A 6,307-nucleotide genomic window follows, 5' to 3' on the forward strand; every position below is an offset into this window, starting at 1 on the left:
AAAAGCGATATTAGGGTATTTACAGGAGCGTATTGGTTATAATCCGTCATAGCGGAGTGGGCGGAGTTTCGTGACGCCACGAACAAAGGGTTAATAGCAAACAAAACCCAAATAAATTACATCTAAGTTCTAACAAGGTTAAAATGTGTGAATGCTCTATAGGTGTAGTTAGTTTTAAACAATAAAGACATGGAAATCTGAACATCAATGTTTTTAAATTGTTTAAAAAATGGAAAAGGCTCTTCTTCGTCACTCTGAGTCCCTGCAGCAAATAACAGCAGTTCACAAAGATATCTGCAGGGAACATGGCGGCAAATTCACCTGCAGACATCACGGATGTTGTTTTTCTGTCCTCTCTTAGCTGGGCGCTGATTTTATGAAACAATATTTTAATCATTTGTTGACACGTGAATCTGTCTGCCTCTTCATCTACCAAGCTAATATTAGAGACAGGAATCTGAAAACACCAGATTGGCTGGCTTCACGTCTCAGAAATAATAAATAAATAAACAGAGTCTTCGTGGAGCAAACATTACAGGTTAGGCAAAAGCTCAAACTGAATCTCTGACGCCTGTTTGAAGGATCTTTTCCTGAACTGCTGGATGGAATACAAAGTTTTACGTGTTTCAAATGCATCAACCAGCATGACTGAACCGAATCTTTCTTCTTTATTTTAGTAACCTCGTCCTCTGGCTTATTTCACCTCTTTCTGCATGTTAAGTCTGGTGTTTTCACACCTTTGTGTGTTTACGTTTGACCCGCTCTACCTCCATCCTGCTGGAACCGAACCCAGCCGTGTGAAGTTCTTCGCTGTTGCTTTCACTGCAAAAATACAAAATATTATGAAATAATTTTGATCTAGTTTCTTAGTACGCTCAAAATAAGACTCATGAGCAACTTTTCAGAAAGACAGAAGAGCTTGTTTTAAGTCAATAGTTCCTTAAAAGAACTAAATCCACTGGCAGGGTGTGTTTTGTCTTATTATAAGTGAAATAATCTGTCAGTAGAACTTGTAATTTTTCATCAATGATAAGGAATCATTGACTTAAAGCTGCAGTATGTAACTTTTATAAAAAATATATTTTTTACATATTTGCTCAAAAAAATGTCACCATGACAAAGATAATCTGTAAAAAAAAAAAATCAATCTTCACTTTATCCCTGATTAACTATCAAGGTCTGAACAAATGCGTTGCTCCCGGTCAAAAACAACCAATCAGAGCCAGGAGGAGGGTCTTAGCGCTGCCAATTAATCTCGTAAATGCGCTGCTAAATGTCCTAATGACGCACAACTCACATTTACAGGAAAACCATTTACCTGCTGTCATAGGTGGCTATGCTAACTAGCCTTAGCATTCATGACTGACACAGGCTTGATTGACAGCGCTAAGACCCGCCTCTTGGCTCTGATTGGCTGTTTCTAGTTTGCACTAAGAGACGGCAGAGAACCTTGATTTTTTTTTCAAAGATTATTTGTCTCGTATTATACTTTCAAAACAAATTGAGTTTTGAAATTTTGTATTTTTATAAAAATTTTATATTGCAGCTTTAAAACAAGCTCTTCTGTTGTACTGAAAAGTTACTTTTAAGTTAATTTTGTCTCATTTCTCTAGTAGACAAAAAAAAATTATTGGTAATTTTCTGTGTTTTTGCAGTATTGCCTCCTCCTCAGCTCACATTCCTGATTTGAGCCCCACAATTTACTTCTACATCTGTATTTCATAAACCATCATGTTCACACACAGTCTTAATACGTATTGGTTTAGTTTCTTCCTCCCTCCTGTTCAACCATCTTGCATAAGCTCCTGGATCGGGAGAACATTCGCCATCCTGGAGAGCACACCAACACGCCCCAGTAACCTCAAAACCACGACGCATCCCACCGATCCCGTCCCGCACGGCGTCTGGAAACTCAAACACCACGGATTCAAAGCTTGGAAACCACAAGCCCTCGGTAACTGACAAACAAAAAACAAAAGACAAAAAGGACAAACGTCGACAAGAAGCTCCGTCCTCTTCTCCTTACTGATCCCCTCAAGTATACAGCAATACTCTCAGTGAGACGCCACCCTCCTTGCCTCTCTGGGGAACAGAAAAGGCTGCTGAACTGCAGTTAGCAGGCGGACATGTTGGACGGAAGGTGTTGTTAGAGCAGCAGCCTTACTATTTACCCATCTGGTGCCAACAGACATGTGAACATTTGGCCTTAAAGGCTGCAAGCAGCAGTGGTCCATTCGGAACAGAATAATTACAAAAATAAGACTGTTTAAATATGAATATACATATATAAATAATATATATATATACATATATATATATATATATAAAAGCTAAGAGTCCTGAGATCTGAATAAAGTTGTATTTAAATGTGGGTCATGCTGTGAAGGTTGTCTGTTTTACGTTTTTGTTCCTTATGGTTTTGCTTCTCTGTGAATGATAAAACTGTACGGATGAAATGATGGACTTAAAACAAACCAATAAAGTACGCAGAGGTACTTACAACACTGAAACTACGGAGAAACGAGCCGCCGTCTTCTATCTGGCTGCACTCCCTGTGCAGGTGAAGTGTGTCAACAACACTGCAGTCTCTGTTTTCTGGTATTTGCATAGCTATGCAGCGTGTGCCAGGCGCCGGTGGCAAAGAAAAGATGTGACGGAAATTTAGCTCAGGGCTGCTGCAGATATACGTGAGGAGAGAGGGGAAGAAAACACGGCTGAGAAAGAAAGAGGAACAGAAAGCGTTTCAAGTGGAGTGATGCTAATTAGCCTCCTTTTTCTCCCCTCCCCTCGCTCTTTGTTGTGCTACTTCTCAGCGTCTTTTATTTCTCAAATGCAACTGGCAATAACTTAATTTTTCGTTTTAATTAAATCCCAGACAACCGCTAAGGTGAGGCAATGAGTTCAAACATTCAGCTCACAACATTCCCTTTAAAGGCGATCGATTAAGGCATGGCTAGCGGCAGCGCTGGGGCCTCCACCCCGTCACCTCCACCCGCGCTTTGTTCGCGTAAAAGCTCCGCCTGCCTCGGGATAACCTTGCCTGGGATGATGAAAGGGAAGCAAATGAGTCAAAATGGGGAAAGAAATGGAACTTTATTTAGAATAAAGGAGGATTGAGGTTAAAATAAAATGTGGGAGCAGCATGCTGGGTCACACACAGAGACAAAAAATATTTAAATGTGCTTCTTTTTTTTTTTAAAGACTGATAAAATTAACTTACATGGGTGCAAAAGGCTGAATAAACACGCAGGAAAATAATATTTTTTATGAGATTCCGGAGAAAGTAGAAAAGTTGCGGCATTTTTCTTAGCTTGAAGGGGCAATGTAGCCCTTCCCCCACCTGTTGCTGTGCTGCCAGTCAGTATTTTGAAAGATGGGCCAAATTATTTTAAACAAAATGGAGAATTTTTCTTTAAATTGTCATGTTTCTACTGAACCATGTGTCAAACTCGAGGCCCTATGGGCCAAATCTGGCCCGCCGTAACTTTTTATGTGGCCCTCTGGATTCTACACTCAACACTAAACGTGGTTAAATATCATGTTGTCAATCAAATCAATGCAGTTTTTATCTGTTTACTACCAAATTATATCAATCGGTCCCTCCAGTGAGAATTATTGTGGAAATTCACAACAGCTGAAGCTGTAAGAGGGCATCATCATCGTCATCATCATCGTCGTCTCACTGTGAAATGAGTCAAGTCCCAATGTGACCTTTAGGTCACTCAGTAAAGAAGAAAGTTTTACCATGAAAATCCCTGCTGCAGTGTGCAAATGAACTGAGGAACAAGGTTTTAAATTTTAAAGACGTGTCCTGTTGAGTGATGAGTGCTAAGAGTTTTTTCCTGTAATGGCTATAATTTCAGTGGAATAAAAATTGAGCACTTTGTGCCTGGAAAGCACATGATGGCAGCTCTTTAACCCCAGCTGACCTGGAGACGTTGAGTCCTGAGTAAAAGTGAAACTCTTATGAATTTTTGATACATACACAGACATTTTAAACAAAAATGTGCAACATGATCTGCTTTTATTCAAAACAAACTAATCGCCTTTTAGTTAGATTCGAAAATATTAAATAAACACAATTAAAATTTTGTCACTCTGAAAGTTTACAGATGTTTGCTACGTTTCCACTGATGCAATTTGACATTTTGATAATAAATTTTCTCAATCCAGCGGCGTCAAACTCATTTTGTTTTGGGGCAAATGAAGATCCTGAAGGCTCTTAAAGGGCCGGTTGTGCCAGAATGTATTCATAAAACTTGTTCACAAACTGTTACATTAATAAACTCTTAAAATTAAATACTATTGAACATTTCAGTCCCTCCAGGATTTTGTGACACTTTTTGTGATTTTTTGCAATAAAAAAAATCCAAGTGTTTGTGGTACAAATTTGGAAATATTTGCAATATTTTCACTTATTTATGACAGTAAATGCAACTTTTTATACAGATCATGGACTATAATCTGACACCAGTTAAGGCTGAGGCAGCTGTTTGGTATAAGAAAAAGTTTTTGACAATTTTTGAGAAAAATCTGCAATAAACTCCCAATTATGCATTAGCGTAAAACACTGCAGGGATTTGTTGAGCTTGCGTGAATTTCCACAATAATTCTCAATAAACTGGAGGGACTGGTTGATATAATTTGGCAGTAAACATATAAAAACTACATTGATTTGATTGATAACATAATATTTAACCACATTTAGTGTTTAGTGTAGAATCCAGAGGGCCACATAAAAAGCTACGGCGGGCCGGATTTGGCCCACGGGCCTCGAGTTTGACACATGTGGTTCACTATCTTCTACTCTTTTAGTCAAATAAATTTAAATAAATTCAGTTTCTCATATTATTCTATCAAATAAAGATACAGAGCAGATTGAGCCCGTTTCTGTGTCAGAAAGTGAAAAACTGATGTGACGTGTCAGTAAATGTCTGGTTTCATCCGTGTTTAATGAGAAACAGGGAGGAGCTGATGACAGAAAATCTGTGTCGCCTTTTTGTTTTGGACATCAGGATTATTAGTTTCCATCCTGCAGGGTAATAATCATCAGCCGTTTTCCTTTATGCCACACAGAGGAGTGTTTTCTAGCTTGTTGCGCTCTTCACCATCATCCCACACCGACAGTGTTGACAAAGACAAAGCAAAAAGCAGGGCGCTCTCATTCCTTCACACTTTGAACTCATCAGTGGGGATTAGGTTCTTGGATCTGTTTGTTGATACACAACTGAGGTTCTATTAAAAGTCTGGTTTCATTACCTGGCATGAACTGGGTCTGGCTCAAAAGCAGCGAAATCAGGCTAATCTTCTAGACATCTTTTTGTTTTTAAATCTGCCTTTTGTAAATTATTTCTTAAAATGTCCTTAAATCTTTTTTGTGGCGTAGCTGTGCTAGATCTAAGTGGAAATCCCTTTGAAAAAAAGTGTCATTTTTAATGTTTTAGACATTTTGATGACTATATTGTGTAAATGGAGGATTCACACCAGTAGAAAAGCTTCAAATTGAAATCTCGGTAAGAAGTTAACCCTCTTTCAGTTCTACTGTTTTATGTAAAATGTGTCTTGTTAGATCTAACCTCAAGTGTGCAGAAAACTGTTTCCAATGAAGCCAAAATGGTCAATTAAATACAGAAGAATGGAATAATAGCAGAAATCAGAGCTGATTCCCTTTTACATTATGGCTTCAAGTTGTGACTTGAACTTTGACTAAACCATCATAACACCCTGACAGCTTTTTAAGCGGTTTAGTTGTAGATTTTATGCCTTGTTTTTCTCAAACTGTGGTCCGCGGACGCCCTCTAATAGTTCGCGAGGTACTGCATGTAAAGCCTTGAGCTGCTGTGACGTCAGCTCAAAGCTGCAGCCGCTAGCTTTAAGTTAGCGGCTACAACTAGCTTACCAAAGGGTTGTTGTTAAAAATAGTAATGGATAAAGGGCTTAAAATGCGTCACATAAAAGAAAAACGTAAGATTTCAGAGGAAACAAAACAGGATAACTTAGATGATCGGAGGAAGCTAAGTCATTGATGTCGTTCACGAGTGATTCACGTTCATGTTATCCTGCTGGAAGTGTCCATCAGAAGATGGTTCACTTTGGTCATGAAGGGATGAACATGGTCACCAACAACACTCAGGCAGGCTGTGGCGTTGACACCATGCTCAGCTGGTACTAATTGGGTTGGGTCCCAAAGTGTGTCAGTAAAATATCCCCCAACAGCCTGAACCGTTGATACCAGGCAGGATGGATCCAGGCTTTCATGTTGTTGATGCCAAATTCTGACCCGACCATCCGAATGTCACAGCAGAAA

Source organism: Poecilia reticulata, linkage group LG8, assembly GCF_000633615.1.
Source record: "Poecilia reticulata strain Guanapo linkage group LG8, Guppy_female_1.0+MT, whole genome shotgun sequence".
Classification (NCBI taxonomy): Eukaryota; Metazoa; Chordata; class Actinopteri; order Cyprinodontiformes; family Poeciliidae; genus Poecilia; species Poecilia reticulata.